Genomic DNA, 22,024 nt, shown 5'->3' with positions numbered 1-22,024 from the left:
GATTTGTTTAATTATTACTCCAAGTAAACTTTATACTTTTGATAAATCTTAGAAAATAATAACATAAATTATAGTATATTTTGTTAGTAAAGAACATTTTCATATAACACAACGAATAATAGTTTCAGAAGACCACCAAGGAAGGCGCAAAAAAAAAAAAAAATAGTTGTCTTTGGATTCTTGTTAATATTTATTTTGAAGTTTCAAGTCTATGCTACCTAGTAAGAATGCATCACCACCTTGTGGAAATTCCTTCAAACTACAGACACATGATCCCAAGATCCAGATGGAGTCAACAGACTAATAGATCAACAGATTTCATTTCCACTTAATTTGACTATTATTTCTATGTAGCTCACAACTTAATATTAGACTCTCAACCCAGCTTCCCTCTTCAATGTTAGACCTATCCTTCACTTTCCCACCTGATGCTCTGCAGCCACCTCAAATATCATAACTTCCTGACCAAATTCTTCATAATAGTTCTTTTTAAATTAGGGGACACTCATATAGTGTTCAGTCATCCAAGATAAACATTTTAGCTTTTAGCTAAGTTAATTACAAAAATCTCCCATAAAAATCCACTCCAACTTAAAATTAGTGACCAAATTCTGTAAGTTATAATTCCTAAATGTCTTTCCCACTTATCCTCTTCTTTTATTTCTATTAACAAAATCCTAGTTTATGCCTTCAAAATTGCATACCTAGGCCATTTTAACAGTCTTATACCCACATCTATGCTTCTAGTGTCTCTTCTTCCCCCATTGCCACTGCTAATACTGCATCTCTTCCCTGGTTAATCAGTTTACTTGATTTAAACTGTCTTAGGCATTATGACCTCTAATAGTCTTATCAGTGTCTGTATGTTCCTTGCCTTCTTTCCTACTGGTGTGCTGAATATCCGATGTTCCCGCCATATACTCTACTTACTACGTCCCAAATATGCTCTATTGCCTTCTTACCTCTGCTCCTAAGCTCATACATACTCTCTTTGGCATGCCCTTACAGCATATATGGATTTCAAAATCTTTGTGAGTTTGAACATTTGTTTGAACATTTCTGCAGTGAAGTATAGTAAACTTGAAGACCTTTTTCAGAAAAATGGTTCTTCTCAATCTAAAAAGGCATTCTAATCTGGATGTTTAAGGGATACACGAGGTATAATGGATATTCACTTGACAAGCTAGACAGCTAAATCCGTATTGGTAATGAAGGGCATTTTAAAAAGTTGACATATGAAAGAAGAGAGTGGCTCCTCATATATCTTATTTTGATTAATTTAGTTTGCTATATAGCTTTTGTTCTGTGTAAAATACTGAACAACTGTCTAATAGAGTTTAACAAGCATTTTGATCTTTGTTTGATATCCCAAATCTCCTTATTAACTTTGCATTTTAACCAAATGAATTTTATGTTTTTTCAAAAGAATCATGGATATAACTTTAGCATTTCAATAGATGATTTCTGGGTACTGGGCAAAACAATATAGGGTGAATTGATGAGAGGAACTGTCATAGAATGGCAGGTCTGGGTGATGGCTGGGGCTGGGCACATGTTTAGAATCAGATTAGATCGCAATTGCAAGAGGGGTTTTCCAAAAGATTTGGCAAGATTGTAAGGAGGCAAAATAGATCACCTTTAAGGAATATATACTAGAGACAGATCAGATTCAAAAGAAGATTAAACAGAGAAAGCAGTCTTTGGTCAATTTTTAAGCAGCACCAGGGAGAGCTCCCTGCATATGTCAGTCTCCACTTGACAGGAGACAGATGGTGTATACTTTTACCACTGGCAGCTAGAAACTTTTCAGATGGACCTTATTCCCAAAGGTAGTCTATCTGATAGCATAGATCTTCAGTCTGTTTAGTCACATCTCAGTCATCAGTGGAGGAGGCTTCATTCTCATAAACCTAAAAATTATTGGGATACTAACCTAGCTTGATTTGGAGCTTGGGTTAGAAGATTAATTTTGGTGGAAAGATTCTCCTAAAGTCTCAAGTTCTTTGTGGTCAAAGGTTTTGTTTGTTTGTTTTCCTCTATTTTGTAATCACCCAGGAGAAATGGGCTGAAAAGTGTCACCTTGCCCAAAATTATACCCCCCCACACACACAGGACAGCCCACAGCCAGTGACGAGTTGATTCAGTGTTATGAAGGCCAAGCTCTCTTTTCCCAACTCAGAGCAACTCTGAAGAGCCATTAAAGTTTCAAGCCCTTCATGGTATCAGCTGAGGCCTCATTGAGACGGTAGCACAGTGCAACTTCTTATTTAGCCCAGTTCTGCTTCATTCTCTTCTCCAAGTGTTGATTCTGAGAATATCCACCATGGAAAAGATAGAATAATTCAGCTAGTTGTCATCAGTGCAAATCTATCATTAACCACCGCAGTGTTGATACAATGGACACATAAATATAGTAGCCATAGTGGCAGAGATGGTGGCTAAGCATGGGCTAAAGACCATGGGTTCTCACTCACCAAAGCTGATACAGCTACTGCTGTAGCTGAATTCCAACCTGTTAGTAACAGAGACCAACACTGAATACTTAATATGGCCCTGTCCCTTGAAGAAACAAATTAATCGTTTGGTGGCAAGTCCATTACATTTGATCCCTTCTACCCTGGAAAGGGGCACCGATATACGTTGTCGGTGACTGACATGTATTCTAAGTGTGAGTGTGACTTTATTGTCTGTAGAGATTTAACTAGCACCATCACTCAAGGGTGTCCAGGATATTTGATACACTAACACATCATCCCTTATAACTTTGCATCAGACTTATGGTTCCACTTCACCACATAGGAGGTATGATAATGAGCACATGACCATGAAGTCCACTGGTCCTGTCACATATTACACACACAGTGGCTTATGGCCTCATAGACCATGTGATGACCTATCCAAAGCACAGCTAAGATGCCAGCTTGGAGATGTTACTATGCAAGGATGATGGTATTATCCTCCAGGACAGTGTATACACAGTAAACAAATGACTATTATAGAATCCAACAACCCCCAGAGATAGAATACATAGGTCTGAGAGCCAAATGATAGAAGTAGCAGTGCTTACCATGATTCTCAGTGACCTACTTGGAGAACTTATACTTCCCAAATCTGTAACTCTGTCACCAGAGAATACAGAAAGAGTCACATTGAACTTTAAACTACAGCCGTTGCCTAAACGCTCTGGGCTCCCCACCATCACAAAGGTACCAGCAGGCAAGAAGAGAAATTAAACCCAGGCAGGACTAATTAACTCACCTCATTGAGAGGAGGTAGTGTAGCTGTTACACAGTAGGGACAGGAGGGAATGGATGTGTTTGGCATTCAGCTTGTTAACTGGGATGTCTCATGGATATGTACAGCAACTTCAGAAGAGCATGGTAACCAGGAGCTTGGACCCTTCGGGCATGAGTGTTTGGTCATCCCACCAGATAAGCCATCTAAACCAGCAAAGTTGCTAACTGAGAATAAGGCAAAACCAGAACAGATAATAGAGGAGGGAGATGCTAAGTATCAGTTGCAGCCTCAAGATCAACTTCAGCAGCAAGGGCTGTAGCTCAACCTTTCAACTTTCTTTTCTCTGTTCTCCTAAGGAAAAGAGTCCCAACCGAGTCCAGACTGAGTTACTCTCAGCCTTATATAAAGCATATGGAAACAAGTAATTCAAGGGTTGGACAGTCATGGATGTTGTGCTGTCCTACCCAAATCCATCTTCAAAACTGACAAAATGATTTTTCAGCTGCTTTGAAGTTTATTGAAGGCTCTCAGATCTCTTCTCATCCCCTTAGAATTACTACCAGCTTAAGAGACCTGTTTCGTCTCTCAGAGCAGTCCATATCCAATGACTAGTAAATATGGAGTTATAAGGGCTAGGCTTCCTCACCTTAACTTGGGACAAGCTAGAAGGGCCATCCCAGCTCCAGAGCAGCTCACAAGGTTGGCTGAAGTCTTTGTTGCATTTGCATCAACTTGCCCAACTTTTGCCTCTTCCTAACTGTGCTTCCATCCCTTTTCAAAGAACAAACTTCCTGAATACTAATCTTCCATTTTAAAGTTTGCTTCCCAGGGCACTCCATCGATGACAACTACTAATAGTAAGTGGATCCTATATTTTTATGGATGATATACACTTCTGTTAATGACTACAACAGATAACCTTCATGGCCTGTAAAAGAAATTCTGATTCTATTATAAATATTTAGTTATACCATTAATGTGTTCAACTAGTTGAAAAGTATAAGCTCTCTGGACTGATTCTCATTTTTACCCAATAGGAATGTAGATATATGCACTTCAAAACATCCTTAACTATTGGGGAAAATATACTTAATACTGAAGAGAACTGACGTTGTAAGGCCTTAATGTCTATATTCCATAATCATAGACAAAGATTACATCATATATATAATTTAATTTTTAATAAATATATCCCAGGCTTTAGTTTCAGGAAGCTCATTATTCAAGTAGTGCAAACTTGCTGTTATTTGTCTGATCAGAAGAGGAAAGTGTTGACTAATCATATTCCCCTTAATAGAGATTCCATATGTACTATGTTTGAATGAGCAATTTTCAAATAATTCAAGCACATCAATACACATTTAATATCCAGGTGACTATGAAAATAATCCAATACCTTTTTTAATGAGTCAAAGTCATTTTAGGATCCTATTACATTACAGGTTTATCAATATAGACATTGTAATTTAGACTCACAGGAACAACTGCTATGAAAGACTTCTGATCCATCTACTGTTGGACAACAGAATGATTATTATACTGTCACAACCCATTCTGAACTACATATTCTAGGGGCAAAGACCACCGGAGACCATCATGCTATCCTTTAACTGTATCCCACAGTTATAAAAAAATAGATGATGTGCTTGTTTAGCTTTCAAGTTATAAACTAATTGGTCAGTATGTGTGACTTAAGAATAACTGGGGAAAAAAGTGAACAGTACGAGTAAACAAATGCAAAAACGTGATAGGTCGGTGTTGAGTATCACGTGTACCTATCCCCTCTGCTCCATGGAAATTGTTGTCAGTGAGAAGCTCCTTCATTAGCATCTTCGCTCACAAAAGAAGACAAGGTTGTTCTGATATATTTCCTCTGAACAACTACAACTCACTTTATGAATACATCTGACATGTACTCGGTATCATTGCAGCACTCACCCTGCCTTGTTGTCAAGGAAACAAACATCACCATCACTTAGGAAGTAGTGAAAAGAGATCCGTAAAAGAACAGAAATATATTGTATATTGCAGGGTAAGAGTTCCTTTCTCTGAAAGAGAATTTGATGAGTTTCCTATTTTAATGAATTGAACCCAAACACACTGCAAAGCATAAAATCTGAGCATGACAGATAAGATGCTATAAAGAATGCTCACTGATGGCAAAATAATAACAAGGGTGAATTGGCTTTATATTTACAGATAGATCCATTACAGAGTATACTCATTATACCCAACATAGGTATGCCATATCCACATCTGAAAATTATTAAACTGGCTTAATTTAGTGAATTAATCACTTTAAAAAATAGCAACTATAAACAAGTATATAAACAGTTGACTAAATGCAACTGATTCATTTCAAGTTGTAAATTCATTTGCTTGGGAGATATGGTTTTGTTAAAGTCAATGTACTAAAATGATTAAGAACTCAGCTTCTAATTCAAATATCCTTGTAATCAAACTGCAGCTAATTTCCAAAGGGAGAGAAAAGGATGGCACCTTCAGAGGGTTTTAAATGAAAATAGTGAAGGGATTATTTACAGAGGTGTGGGAAAGTAGAAGGAAACAACAGGAGATGGCAAAGAACCTCAGGACCGGCAAAAATGAAAGCAATTACTACCCCCAAGAACTCAAGGAATGGTATTCCCAGAATTTGGTGAGAGTGGAAAGAACACCCAATAGAAGTTATAGCTGCATGGGGAAGCAGACCCTCTATGCAACAAGGCAGGAAGGGAGAGGGAGTGACAGTACAATAATGAAAAGTAACACCATTTCTCTCTTTTTTCACCGCCAAGCTTACTGAGCTCTCCCTTTAGTTGAAGCCAATCAGAGGCCAGGGAAAAAGAGAGCCTGGATGAGGCAGTGTGAATAGTTCAGCCTCCCAGAGAAGAGCAGAGTGGAAAATTGATCTAGGGAAGCAAATGGAAAATGATATCCAACATATCCACTTATTAGTTATATTTTCCAAGACATATTACTTAATCTATGTATCTGTTTCATCATCCCTAAAATACGGTTAATAATAGTACCTTTCTTACAGGGACATTGTGGAAGTAGTATATGAAAATGGCAAAAAAACAAAAACAAAACAAAACCATAACAATTCAATAAACCTTACTGATTATCGTTTCTCCAAGTCAGTTTTTTTTTAATGAAAAATATCAAAATGCTCATGCCATGAAATGTGGAGATGGTAACACAAGAAGTTGAACATTTAGAAGATATTCAAAACATAAAGCCCTAAATATACACAACCATGTTAACATTAAACAGAATATTAGTTTGACATTTTTTGCATTCTTCAAAAAAGAAAATACTTTTCAAATTATAAAAGTAATTCATTATTAGTTGTGAATGTGTAAACAGTCTCTAGTTTTAATCTCCCTATAGCAGAGACATCAATTTCTTTCACATTAATAGGCTAGTTGGGGTGTGTGATCTGCACACAGAAAAAGGGCTCCCCAAAGATGTCCATCTCCTAATCCTCAGAATCTGTGACTACTTTACCTTATGAGGCAAAAGGGATTTTGCTGATAGGGTTAAGTTAAGGATTTTGAAATGAAGAGATTATCCTGGATTACACGGCTGGGCTCAATGTAACCACAAGCGTTCTTAGAAGAGGAAGGCAAGAGGGTGAGAGTGAGAAGGAGCTGAGATGACAGAGTAGAGAGTGGAGTGATTGGAGTAAGGGCCTGGGAGTCTAGAAATGCATGTAGACTCAGAAACTGGAAAAGGCAAGGAAACTAACTTTCCCCTAGAGCCTCCAGAAGGAACACAGCCCTGCAGACACCTTAAATTTAGGACTTTTGACCTCCAGAACCATAAGATAATAAATTTGTGTTATTTTAAGCCACTAAATTTGTGATCATTTGTTACAGCAGAAATGAAAATCGAATACAGGGTCTGGGCTAATTGTTTTTCTCTGGCTCCCCAGATCCATTTTCTGTTCTCCATTTTGATCTGTGCCACAGAAGGCTAACCTTTGGCTTCTAGCTGAGATCAATGAATGGGAGGTCCTGGTAGGCAATGGGAAGCCTGGAAGAGAGAGGCTAGAGTATTTATCCCTATGTGACCCACCATCACAGCCCTTTTGGCCATAGGCGTCTTCCCTTCCCCAGCTTCCAGGATCCAAGGCATAGAAATGATTACAACTTCCCACTGTTGCTAGCCCCAAATGCTTTACTGCCCTGTTGGTTCCCTTAACCGTACCCCTACCCATATTTCCCTAAATAGTCCCTTCACTAATAACTCTTGTTAAGCCTTTTGAGTGTGCCATCTCTTTGCTGCCAGTACACTCTCCAATTCAACACAGAATATCTTTTTCATAACTATTCATTTAAGATACAATTAACTGTGGGACCCCTGTGTGGCTCAGTCGGTTGAGCATCTGATTCTTGATTTCAGCTCAGATCATGATCTCTGAGTCGTAGGGTCCAGCTCCACATGGGGCTCCATGCTCAGCGGGGAGTCTGCTTGAGGATTCTCTCCCTCTTCCCCTGCCCCTCCCCCTGCTTGCATGCATGCTATCTCTCTCTCAAATAAATAAGATTTTTTTTTAAAAAAAAGGATTCAATTAATTGAGTCTTAAATTGTCCTTGAGGTGCTCTGAAGGAATTCCAAGCATAAGAAAGTTTGACAGTACAACAGTCTATCAGTAATTAAAAGTTGAATTTGTTCATCTTCCAAATTGAATTATAACATCTGTCCCCACTATAGAGAAACCGAATCCTCACCTATTAACATACACATACACACACACACACACACACACACACACACTTATAGTGGTTATTCATATTTACATATAAGAAATAACATTTACAAAAAATGTCACAAAAAGACATTTTTCAAAGAGAAAAAAATGGGTTTTAGGCACTTTTAAAACTAATTAGCAAAGGCAGAAAGAAGGATAGAGACATTTTTCATGAGGTAATACAATTCACTGCAATACTGAAGGTCAGTTAGATATAACAGATCATTACAGGAATAAATAAATAGTAAATAGAGTTTAATTTAAAAAATGTGTGTGCCCATCAGGAGCACATTTGTTTTATTTACAGTCTATTAAATCTATTACCATGGCTGTTTTTAGAAAACATATCAATGCGATGCCAAATATCTGGACTGATCAAAAATATTTAGTCAATCTTTTGGAGATCTGCTATAATATGGAAAATAAATATCCAAATGACTGATATCCAAAATACATTTATCACTTTACATCTGGCTCTTTTATACTGTGTGTATAGATACATCAACTTAATTATGCCCAAGGAAGAGCTGGGTCAAAGTTGCCAATAGAAGGAACTTTCTTCTGTATGTACTTAAATCACAAACATTCACACTTCATTGAATTTGATAAATTACGTAAAGTAATAAAATGGCATAATTTTTACAACCCTCTACCAGTCCTCTCAAATTAGTTAAATAACTGTACTTCAGTTATTTTTCCATCTTATAAATAATCAAACCCTACAGATTAATTTTTGCTACAGGCAGATGATGAAAGATTCTGGGAAATAAAGCTAAAGTTCCCCACCAAGTGGGCTTGAGATTTGTCATAACAATTAAAATTGGTATTGGTTCCCATTTTGCTATAGATTCTACCTCTGCTCACTGTATTCATGGATGAATGTCACAAAGGACAGAGGACTGGGGATGGTTCAATGCGTATTACTGCTCCTGGACATGCCACAAAGAGTCTTACATATACAGACATGATAGTATCTGTTCTATATTCTCACTGAAACAAAGACAGAAGAACAGGCTTCACTCTCTAGATAATGCATATTTTAAAAATGCCTCAAATCAAAGGATTGTAAAAATATAAATCTAGTTAAATATCCACATTAAGATTATAATTTTAGCACTTGCTTTTAGCTATAAAATAGGTTCCTATCTCTAAGGCATATTAAGAACAGACAAGATTTATGCTCATGTTGTCTGTGTTAAATACTTGTTTGAACTACACTGAGCTGCCTTCATTAGACTTACTGGTATTTGTTAGTAAAACATAATATGCTCGAAATATACACATATGTGTAAATACCTGTATTTCCAAGGTCATTTAACATTTTTACACAATATTGTAATAAATAATTTATACTTTGTAAAAGAAGTAAGATGAAACTCTAATGTATATGATAATTAGTCTGTCTTTGTTATGAGGTATTAGCTTCTGTTTAACTTGATGTATACTGTATTATATGTGTCAGATTTAAGCTATAATGTGATATTATATCACACATTACATCATGGATAGTACTTATAAAATCTTTATACAACATTAATGAATATGTGCTCATATTAGTGTTTATTGGCATATTACATATATATACTTAATATATGTGTATACATGTATATATACATGATGTACATGTACACATACATATATACATAATGTACATACATATATATATATAATGTACATGTATGTATATAAATTGCCTGGCATCTCTAAGAAAAAAATAAAGCTATATATTTCTACATGGCTAGAAAAATATAATAATCATCAGCAAATTATTAACTAGCAATTCAATCCTTAGTGTACTTCTGATTCTTAAGTCTTTTGCCATTTGAACAGAAACAGATCTACTATATCCTTCCTAGTGCTACTATCATCACTACCACCAATGATAATAACCGTAGTAATAATAGTAATGATGATAATAATAATAATGCTATCATTAGTGCTATCACTACATGCCTATAGAATCAATCTGCTTGGTATTTACAAATTATTTTCACATCAATTATCTTAGTTTTTTTCACATCAGCTTTGTGATGTTAAAATATACTCTTTAATATTAGAGGTATAGAGGTATGCATTGCAGGTGGTAGAAGAGGAAGATTAGACTTATTTCTCTCATATATCTCTTGCAACTAAGACTTGCACTTTACCTTCTCTGTGAGTAAGACTTTCCATGCATGACTTCAGGAAATCTGAAGCAGATATATTCAAAATGCACTTTCTGGATTGGTGCTTAAAAACCAACCAAACCTCAGCTGATGTGGGGCTGCCTCAACCCACCAGAGGCATCAACTGAGAGCAATGAGGGTACTTCAGTGGCCAAATAGGAATAGGGAACAAATCTAGAATGGACAAACCAAAGCTGGGAGAATGGCCCAATCCAGATCACCTTGTTGGTCACTTGAGCTCAATCGGAACCAGCATGGACATCCGAATGACTCTCATAGAGTTCAAGGTTTGGCAGGATATCTCCTCAAGCATCCTGGCAACAGCACCATAAGATGTGGAAGGTGCTAAAGATCATGGTGCTTCATCATGGTGCCTTCTCAAGAGGCAGCAATGCTATTTCACTTTCCCTTTGATTCACCAGGTGACCTGGATATGAAGTAACAGTTCAGTTTACAGATTGCAGGAGGCACGTGTATAGAATACCTGGCAAGATCAAGGATCAAGAAACTGAATAATGAATTTGGTGCCTTTTTGGCTGGTAAGCTGATCGATGGTAATTGCTTACTCACCTCAAGCAAAGACTTGATGTAAATGCATATTCTATGGAACCTTTCCAGGAGTTACAGAAAGAAGATTCAGTATTGAATACATTACACCTTTTTCAAAAACATTTAATGGAAAGATTTGTGGAAGATTTCATCCTTTGAATATTGAAATCCAATTCATACACTCAAAGATAACTTTCATTTTCTGACTTTTTCCCCAAGAAATTACAAATTATCCTTACTAATGTAGACAAGCAATCCACATTTCCTTTCAGATAACTGTGCAATTACTTTGTAGAGAAGGTTTATAACCCTTGAAAGACTAGAATTGTGAGAAATGCACAATATTCCAGCTGGAACTTCAGAATGAATTTGGAAAGGGCCACTTCCTCTAATAGAAAGATGAGAGGCCAGAGTGGTTGTTCGACCAGTGGGTCAAATCTCTCTTCCTCCAAAGTTGGGGAGAAAAATCATTATAGACTAGGCCTATTTTGGGCCAAGGACATTTTGATGAGTAGATAAGAAGGGAATCTCTGTAAATGCTGGAGGAAAGTTGAACTGTTCTTCATTTTGTCTCAGTTGGAAGTATTTATTTGCCCACCCAAAAAGCTTCCCAAAATATAGCTTATTGAGATTATTAAAAAAGATAAATATTTAGAAGGACACAACATACTCAACATATTTTTAGAAAACGTTGTTGATATTAGCAGCAGCAGCTAGTTGTTTATTTCATACAATTTTGAAACAAAGACCAATCAAGATAAACCCTACAAGTTCTCACTAATATACGGATTCTGGATGTGAGAGTTAATAATGTTTTCTCTCAACAAAGTAGATATAGTAGATGTTATATATTATGTATTATAAATGTGTCTATAGATAACTTTAAAGTAATGCTTTCTCTTAAAAAGTATATATCTATAAGTATATATACATGATACATATATAAAGCATATATTTCATATATGTACATATGTGTGATATGTGTGTGCATCCCACCAACATTGGACATTTCAAACAACATGGAAATGTCTTGAAATAAAGTCTAGAATTATTAACTACATTATATTCATATATATATGATTATGTGTGTAATGGACTGATTAAAGGCAATATATTACCTCATTTGTGTCTCTTTTTCTCTCACTAGAGAGATTCTCTGGGAGAAAGAGTAAAGCAGCTGCTGACATCCAGAAACTTGGTCTGACACTTACAGCTGGGCCTTAGTATTGCTAGTTGTTAGGAGTTGGCTTGGCCCTCCCAGCTAAGACTCAGTTTTCTCCTATTTGACTGACCAAAACAATCTCAGAGAATATCAACATGAGGCGAGGTTTCTTTGTCACTGTAAAGAAAAAGACCACTTCATAAGTTTGGCTAAGCACAGGTCACTGCACAAACCACAGAAATATCAAACATCTCCTGGCTAATTTAAGTGCTTGCTGCTTCCTTACAGCTTTATTTTCCTTCTAGTTGTCCCTCCTTCTAGAAAAAAATTATTAAGATACCCAATCATGGAATTTTCCTCACTTCTTGATAGCTCCCTATCCAGAGTAAGCAAACCTCCATTTCCTTGACTCCCCCACCAAAATCATCAAACCAAGGCACGAATCCTCTAAATCCCTTCTAACACCATTTTACTAACACACTACAGTTCTCCATGGTGTGCAGTCTCTCTTGCTGCAATGAACAATAAACCCAGCTTGTTCGACTACAGGTGAATTCCTAGTGGTCTATTGGATGGAAGGCATTAACATACGTGAACATTTGATGACAATATCATATATTGTGTGATTCTATTTTTAATAAATATAGATGTATCTATGTAGAGATATATAATTACATGTTTTATTATACATATATATGAGGGCTTTCATTTTTGACTCTTGTTGAAACTTACATGTTTAACTAACATGTTTTTTTATATTAATTTTGAAATCACATTTTTTTAACTCATTCTTTTATATATTTTCCCTTACATCTCCAGATACTGTAACAGTTAGGAATTGTATTTGGTTGCAAGCAATAGAGATGTCCCTGTCTATCTGGACAAAGGAATGAGAGGTTCGTTCTCTGAATATAAAGGAAGCCCATGGGTTGATAGTTGTGGTAAGCAGAATTCTAAGATGGCCTCCAAGCTTCTCACCTCTGCTACACATGCCTTTGAGTGTGGACAAGACCTGTGAATATGATGGGATGTCACTCCCATGATTAGGATATCAAATGTGGCAAAGGTGAAAGGACTTTACAGATATAATTAAGGTCCCAAATTGGTCATTTTTTGAGTTAATCAAAAGGGAGATTATCCTGGGTCACCTGAGTTCATTAAGCAAAATCTTTAAAAGGGGGAATGGGCCCTTTCTGAAGAGAGAGACTCTTCTGATGGCCTTGAAGAAGATAACAGCCATCTTATGAACTATGGAGATGGCCACATAGAGAAGTCCTGAACTACATGCTGAGAGTAGTCCCTGGCCAACAGCTAGCATGAAAATGGGGACCTCAGTCTGTAACAACTGCAAGGAAATAAATTATGCCAATATCCTGAGTGATCTCAGAAGCAGAATCTTTCCCCAGTCAAGGCTCATGATGAAAATGCTGGCTGGCGGATGCCTTGATTGAAACCTTGTGAAACCTAGAGCAAAGAACTCATGCCCAGGGGCACCTGGGTGGCTCAGTCGGTTAAGCGACTGCCTTCGGCACAGGTCATGATCCTGGAGTCCCGGGATCGAGTTCCGCATGGGGCTCCCTGCTCGGCGGGGAGTCTGCTCCCTCTGACCCTCTCCCCTCTCATGCTCTCTCTCTATCTCATTCTCTCTCTCAAATAAATAAATAAAATCTTTAAAAAAAAAAAAAAAAGAACTCATGCCCAGACTCATGACCCAAGGAAACTGTGAGATAATAGATAGGTGTTGTTTCAAGCTGATAAAATTGTAGCAATTTGTTACACAGCAATAGATAATACAACAGTTCAGAAAAGATATGATGGCTCTAGAAAATAAACAGAGATCCAGATGGCTCTAGAAAATAAACAGAGATCCAGGCAACCCTTCCATCTACTGGTTTTGCATGTCTTCCTCCTCAAGATTATCCCAAAGACACAAGGTGGCTGTTGGAGCTCTGGTCACAGGTTCTAATCAAGAAGAGAAAAAAATAGGAGCAAGGGAGGTACATGCTAGTTGTCTGTTGACCTTTTAAGTAGTTCTCCCAGAAGACCTACACATAAACCTACACTTCTACCTTACTGACCACTCCTATCTACAGGAGAAGATAGGAAATAGAGTGTTTTATCTGGAAATATCTAAAAAACAAGCAAACAAAACCAGAATTCTATTAGCAAGAAAGAAGATGGGTGGGAGGGAATGGACATTTGGTGAGTAAATAACAGTCTCTTCCACAAAGAGAAAAACAAAGGAAAAACACATTTCCTGACATCAGTCTTTCAATGTCCTTTTTTTCTGCTTTGAAAGTTTGCTGGTAGGAGAGAATTTTCTAAGCAGAATGCCTATAGAAACACAGAAGCATAGTAAAAAGCAACCTTCTGACCAGAGTATAAAGAAATGTTTTGTTGTTTTTTTAAAGATTTTATTTATTTGACAGAGAGAGAGAGACAGCCAGAGAGGGAACACAAGCAGGGGAGCAGGAAAGGGAGAAGCAGGCTTTCTGCTGAGCAGGGAGCCTGACGTGGGACTCAATCCCAGGACGCTGGGACCATGACCTGAGCTGAAGGCAGACGCTTAACAACCAAGCCACCCAGACACCCTAAAGAAAAGTTTCTAATCAACACTAATGTTCTTGATCTTGCTCCATCTCTTCTGCCCCCAAATGCCTTATACCCTTCCCCATCTTTAACAGTCATTTGGTCACCCACTGGGTTCATGTCCTGTCCTGTGGAAAGACCCACAAAAATGAGCCACTGCCTGATCCTTTCCTTGATCAGTGTTTAAACCCAAATCCAAAACATGAAGAGAAATAAACCTTCTATTTAAGCACCATCACATTTAAATCACTTCCCTTTACCTTTCTCCCTGCCTCATGGAAACACACAGGCTAGTGTGTTGCTGAATGATTAAAGACAGAACTAACATGACTACTTGAAGATCAGGTATAAAGGTCACTTCACAGCAACTTAAGTTTACAAGGAAGAAGGAATAAACTAGGGACATGCTAGAGACCCATCCACAGTGGGCAGAAAGAGGAAGGTGGCTAACCTGTCTGGGAAGCCTTAGGCTGCGGCCAGGTATTGGAAGCAGTGCCCAAAGAAAGTGTATGAAGAGCTCAGACGTAAATCAGGCTGACTCTAGGACCCACTGGGTGACAGGACAGAGTGTTCAGGAACCAGCCACTGCCGTCTGAGGAAGTTCAGCCAAAGGCAGCAGAACTCCAACAATCTGGCTGGGAGATCATTTGATAGTTCATTAAAGATCTGCAAAAAGCCAAAGGTTTATAGTAATGGTGTAGAAGTGGACTCTCTCCTTAAAAACTTGAGTTTTTGAAGATGGTAGAAAGACCAATGCCTAAACAAGTAGAAAATGATATCATAAAAAAAAGTTACCCCCCAAAGCACTAGAAATTAGAGAATAATTTTACTTTGGGGAAAGCAGGATATTTGAGATGCCTTCTTGAAAGTGTATGCTGGGATCCCTAACGCTGATACTACAAGAGGACAGAAAAGTGTTAAAATTACAGGATTAGGTCACAGAAAATTCAGATTGGTGTTCTTGAGCAACAACTGACAAAACACTGGTCAGGCCAATGGTTGAGGTAAGTTTCTTCTTCTCGCCCCTTCTCTTTTCTCCCCTTATTCTCTTCTCCTCTTTCTCAAGTGACTTATTTTATCGCCTACAATGCTGTGCATTTGCCCTTTGCCCTATCACCTCACTGTAAAAAGTACATAATAATGATAATAATCATAACAACAATAATAATAAAGAATAAGGTGGGGTGCCTGGCTGGCTCAGTCGGTTAAGCGGTTAAGCATCTGACTTCATCTCAAGTTATGATTTCAGGGTCCTGAGACTGAGCCCCCTTAACCCCCACCAACCCATCAGACTTGGCTCTCACCGCAGAGTCTGCTAGTCCCTCTCCCTCTGCTCCTCCCCCTCCTCTCTCTCCTTTTCATAAATAAATAAAATCTTAAAAAAAAAAAGAGTAAGGCAACACAATGCTCAGTTTCTTCCCTTCTAGGAATCCATTTCTAATAGCTTTATTGAAGTATAATTGACATATGATAAACTATACATATTTAAAGTGTATGATTTGGTAAACTTTGATATATATATATCAATATATTGATATATATGTATATGTACATGTGAAACTATCACCTCAGTCAAGATAATGAACCTCCAAAAGATACATCACTTCCAAAAGTTTCCTGAATCCCCTTTGCAATCCCTTACTGTTGCCTCTCCCTGTCACCAACCCCCATCCCTAAGCCCCAATGGATCTGTCACTCTACATTAATCTGTGTATGTCCTAGAATTAATGGAATCACACTGTGTATCCATTTGTTGGTCTGACTTCTTCCATTCAGCATATTTATTTTGAGTTTTATCTGGGTGATAGCACGTACCAATAGTTCATTTCTTTTCAGTGTTAAGTGATATTTCATCATATATCATTTTTTTAGGTCTTTCTTGTTTCCTTTTTAACATATTCCTTTTTTTCTTTCTTACTGTCAGCATAACATGCTTATTATAAAAAACTTTCATAATCATATAAAATGATAAAGAAACAGGAAAAAATCACCTACAGAAAGCCTCAGTATATAAGTTAAAAAGAAACAAAACGAAACAAAAAAAAAGAGCCATTATGAGTGTCAAGGAAGTAAATCTTTACCAGTTAGTCGGTGCACCTTGATAAAACCGAGAAATGCTATTTCAGTTGTGGTGCCCTTGCTTAGAGTCCTGTAAACTGCACTGTGTGGGGCTACCTATTCGGTCTTCCAAAGGTTGTCATGTAACCTGTTTTGCTTAAAAGAAGGTGCCTCAATGAGGAGAGATGATGAAATAAGGCAAGATGCTAAATGTAAGAAACACAAGGGGCATACATTAAAAAGTCCTAGAGATCCACAGGCTAATGACAATCAATAATCTTCATAAATGGGTACTACCCCCAAAGTTTATGGCCTGAGCTCAGAGAGGGAATGCAATTTTGATTACCTGTGCTATCAGGCGTTTTTCTACTGTTAAACCGCAACTAATTTTCCTTTTTTTAACATTAAAAATCCTTAGGTGTTCCCCATTGGCCAGGATATACACTCAGCAGCTGCTTCTTTTAGCCTAGCAAAGATCAACCTGACCTTGGCCAATCGGCTTGTACTTTGAAGAGTGTACTTTGTGAAACATGTGAGTAGAGAAGTATTCATGCTTGGCAGAATTTGCTGTCTCTTTTGCTCAGTATTTTACCATGATTAATCCCCATCCATCTCTCTCTGCCACTGCCACTACCAATGCTGTCAGTCTCATATTTCTTCTCTATAGCAGACGCCTTTCAAATGTTGTTGGATCCTGGCTGGGTGTGACCTTTTATGGGGCACTGCTGCCTCCTCTCAGGCTTTTATGGGCCTGTCGGTTCGTGCACATGTGCAGACATTCTGACCCCGTGACCACCAGAATTGATTCTATGAGAACAACTGTATCGGACCTTTTCAACATTTTGGACACCCAAACCCTCTCAAGTGCATGGGTGCGAAGAATGCTCCCTGGTGGTTTTGGCTTACGTTCTTCTCACATCTGAAGAAACGGTCTGGGAGAACGTGAAGCCAGGTCAGAAATGCTAACGTCACAGCAATGTCGCTGGCAGCCCTTCAAGTTTGAGCATCAGGCAGTGTTTTCACATCTTTCTGCTTTTATTGTGGTTTAAAGGAGCAGTTCCAAATATATGAATTACACTTTCTGGTATAATCCAAACTGTAGAGAAAACAGTGGCTAACAAAAACTCTAGAAAACTTTGAAGCCATTTTTTAAAAATTCCTTCTCAGATCTAGTCTCTTCTCCTTTCTGAGTCCTGAATCTTGTTGCTAAAGGAGCCTACTTTACATAGACATTTTTTAAAAATGGAGGAATCCATTTTATGGTATTTCCAGCACTTTTGGTTTGTATGTTCTGTGCTGTTACTGTTTACCAACAGTGAGCTTACTTTTGTAAGCATTCTAGTATACGTTTAAGGATGCAAAGCAACTTTTAAAAATTGCCAGTCTACTTCTCAAAAAGAAAAAAAAGAAACCTCTTAAATTGGAGTTTTAAAGTTTTAAATGCCAAATTATAAAAATAACTCTATAAAGGCTACTTTTTCCTAGTCTTCATCTACTTTCGCAACTTCCATCTACTAATAAGGATTTTGCCTTAAATGCACAGTCTATCAGGATGAACTGAGTCACTGAGGCCAGTTCCTTTCCTTTGTTTCTCTTGACATTGACCCCACTCGTCTCTTTCCTCAATAAGCTTTCTCTTTCTCTTTTCAAAACTGAATATTTTCCTCATCTTAGTCTAACACCTATTTTCATCCTTTTTTTTTTTTAGAGATTTATTTATTTATTTGAGAGAGCGAGAATGAGAGAGAGAGAGAGTGTACATGAGAGGGGGGAGGGTTAGAGGGAGAAGCAGGTTCCCCGCTGAGCCAGGGAGCCTGATGCGGGACTCTGATCCAGGCACTCCAGGATCATGACCTGAGCCGAAGGCAGTCACCTAACGAACTGAGACACCCAGGCGCCCTCATCCTCTTTTTTGATGGCTGATAAAGTCATGCACACTCAATTCTTCCTCTACCACCATATTCAAAAAGAGTGATTTTCCATCCACTCACCTTTTCTTCCATTTTGAGATCTGTACTCATGTTTCCTCCTCACTGCTGGCATAATTCAAAAGAATATATTTGCCCTGGCACAGCACACCAAAGTCACGTCAGCATTTCTGCAATGGCTTGAGTACAGTATGGAGAGGCACATCATGTGACATTCGGGACAGCTAAATCAACATCTCAGGATTGGAAGGAATACGCCATCAAGACCTAAAAGATAAGATTTTTCTTTTTCATACACCCTACAAGAATCCAAAGCCAGTGAAACTATATACAGTGCTTCTCATCACTATCACCAATGGTTTGTGGAGCTCATAAAAAGGAGGGTGTATAATAAATTCTAAGACAAGGCCAAGAAAATGAAATAGCACATTGTACCACATTCTGAAGTGAGATATAAAATAATTTGGGTCCTGATATTTAAGTGAAAGTCAGCAGGCTGCTAGTTATGGGTAATAATATAATTTCTGATTTAGCCTTACAGTTCAAGATGCAGTGATCTTTCTAGGCTGTTACACGTATCTAGGGAGTAGGGAAAGGATTCTTAAAATATGGCAAAACATCAATTTAGCTACATTCAAGTGAGACCATACATCGTATAATAATAGTTCAATATTTTTATAACTAGATTGAACACTCTGATAGGAGAATGGATAGCTACATAATTGTTACACATATAAATCTTATTATTATTACTATATTTTGATAATAAACCCTAACTAGCCACTATGGAAAGTAGCTTACACTTGCTCTTTTACTTTATATTAACTCTTGTAAATTATGATGAGGTGATATTATCTTGTTATACAGTTATGTTAACTTTAATATATCAATATTTACATTTAAATAAAGATGAGCACAATACTGTCAAAATACAATATTTAATTATAGTAATTCCTTAAGCATTATCGATGACTTTTTCAGATTTTATTTCTTGCTAATATCATGTGATCAGAGATTTCAGAACAGTTAAATGAAAAAATACAAATTTTAAGTGCACAGCTACAAGAAAATGAGATTGTGCAAAACAGGAGAGTATTTTCTTATGATATTAATCTGTAGCAACCTAGTTATGTACCATCATATTTGTTGGGATTTCTGTTCTCGAAGTTTCGGATTTTGTTTTCTATAGAAACACCTCCGAATGTCAATTTTAAGCCTGCTAATTATTTTCTTGGACAGAGGGTGTTATGTGTATAAGAAATAGCATTTCAAACTTTTCTTTATGGCATTAACTTATAAAAATGATGTTACATTAGCATGTAATTATAACATATAAATTATACATAAAATATGTGCTATACACTTTTGGTATCTTTCATTTAGATGTGTGTGAAATATATACAATCCATAAACAAAGCCAGTTAAAATAGACCTCTATTACCATTATTATATTTTCACTTAAATTTTTTTGTTTTTCTTTTTTTGGATCACATTTTGTACAGTGGAGGCACCGCAGACATAAGCCAACAATAGACAACTGAGAAAAGGCATCAAGGTAATTGTTACGTCTTGGCTGGTGAACTCTTAAATCAACAAAGGAGCCCTCTCTCTGCTAATCAGCCCAGGCGGCTCCCCCGCCTGACAGTAGAGCACAGAAGTGAATCTACGCTGCAGGGTTTCTCCTGTTTTCCAATTCAACGTTTGCAACACAAAGTGAATAGAATAAACTTGAAAAAAATGACAACTAATACTTTGGGGTGTCAATATTTTGAGGATGATATTAAGAATTAAACTATTTTTTTAAATATTGTGTACCATTAACTATAATGTCATTTCCCGACGCCACCAACAAGGCGAATGAAGAGGGAATGTTTGTCCTTACAATTTTCTGGAATGTAGGCACTCAGAGAAAGTTGAGCTTCTGGAGATGGCATATTGAGGTGATTTGACAGAGTTTGAAGCAATTAAAATGGTACCTTGATTCTTTCATTTCCACAAGTGTATGCATTTTGGGGAAACCCGGGGTATTGAAGCACGAGCAGAGAAGAAAGGGAGCAACCTAAGACTGAAAGTTTAACCTTCCCAGAGGGTTGCATCTCTGAGGCCACAGCCGGAGGTTGAGCTTTCTTTCTCCACTCTTCACCTTTAGGAGGTTGGAAGGTCCCCCAGCAGACAGCCCCCAGGTGGCACGTAGGGACCCCCTCCTCTTTTAGTGATCGGAGCCGCGGGCGACAGGATTCATTCACCTTTGCTTTCACGTCCCCACCTGGGCCCACCAAAGCGCGTCGGAGGCCAACCCGGGCTCTGGTCCCAAACGTGGGTGGCAAGGAAATTCACACTAAGGGACTGAGTGGCCTCTCCAGGGGCTGCGCTCGCCAACCTAGAAGGAGAGAGGTCTGCATGACGTTGATTTTCTCCTTAAGTCTAGCAGGAGGGCAAGGGGTGTAGATTCAGTTCGATTTCTCCTCCTTTGCCAAAGGGAAGATGGAATCGAAAAATGCCTTTGAGCGCAGAACACTAGGGGGTGGGGGTGAGGGTCCAGCTAGAAGGTTGGTAAATTGGAAATCCTGGAGGGAGGAGACCCAGGGGATCCGGAGGGGGCGGGGGTTGCGTCTCTTTGTTTCAAGCTTCTCTTATCCCGGGACCTGGGCTAGGCTGAATTTCTTGAACATATGTGCTTGAACACAGAAGGATGTAGGTTCTTGGAAATACCAGAAACTTGATCGCAGGACTCTGAGCCCGAAAAGAATCAGAGGACGGGAGTTCCTGGGCCCTCGCTGAGAGGCTACCTGGGGAAGGGAAGTTGACCTCGGCGCCGCGCAACTGCGCGGGTGCGAAGGGTAGGCGTTCTTGACCCTTTCCGGAGCAAGTTATTAACTCAGTTGAGTTGATCAAATGACATTCTTTCTGGAAGGGGTCGTCTCCAGATCCCCTCTTCTTGGTATTTAGCAGGTACAGTAGCATGGCAAATCCGTCTCTCCACCTGAAGTCTCAAAGAATTGAGGAGTTTTCTTAACAGACTGGATCCGGAGGCACAGATAATTCTAAACGCATACAAGCCCAGAGCTCCATCCTCTCGTTCACGTCCGCGGAGTCGAAGCAGACGGCCACCTTCAAAATTTTCGCTAAAATCTTCTTTCGAACCGATCAGCCGCTTACTAAGAGTTGAAGATTTTTCTCCAGTCCCGAATCCACCTCCCCTTCCACTCTCAGAATCTACTTGTAGATGTCACCAATGGTTGCCCCTTCCCCTTAAAAACAGCCCCTACCCACACATCTCTCAGCTTCACTAAACAGCCCTGACACAGTCTAGCCACCAGTTTAAGTCATAGAAAGTAGCTTAGCTCTTGACATCACCTCCGCAACCCACCCGAGGACTCCAGCCCAGGACACCTTTCTACGAGGCTGATTTTTGAGCGCTGAATTCTGAGAGTAAGGGAAGGTTATTTGAGGCATCCTAATAGATTTCCGGACTTCCAATTCCCTCCCCCGCTTGGCTGGTAATTTTCTGCTGCTCCTCCTTCTCCTCCTCTTGACCTCCTCCAAGGTACCTTCGCCTCCCCTCCTCCGCTCATTCCCAGTA

This window comes from Zalophus californianus, chromosome 5, assembly GCF_009762305.2.
Source record: "Zalophus californianus isolate mZalCal1 chromosome 5, mZalCal1.pri.v2, whole genome shotgun sequence".
Lineage (NCBI taxonomy): Eukaryota > Metazoa > Chordata > Mammalia > Carnivora > Otariidae > Zalophus > Zalophus californianus.
Note: the sequence above shows the minus strand (reverse complement) of the source record.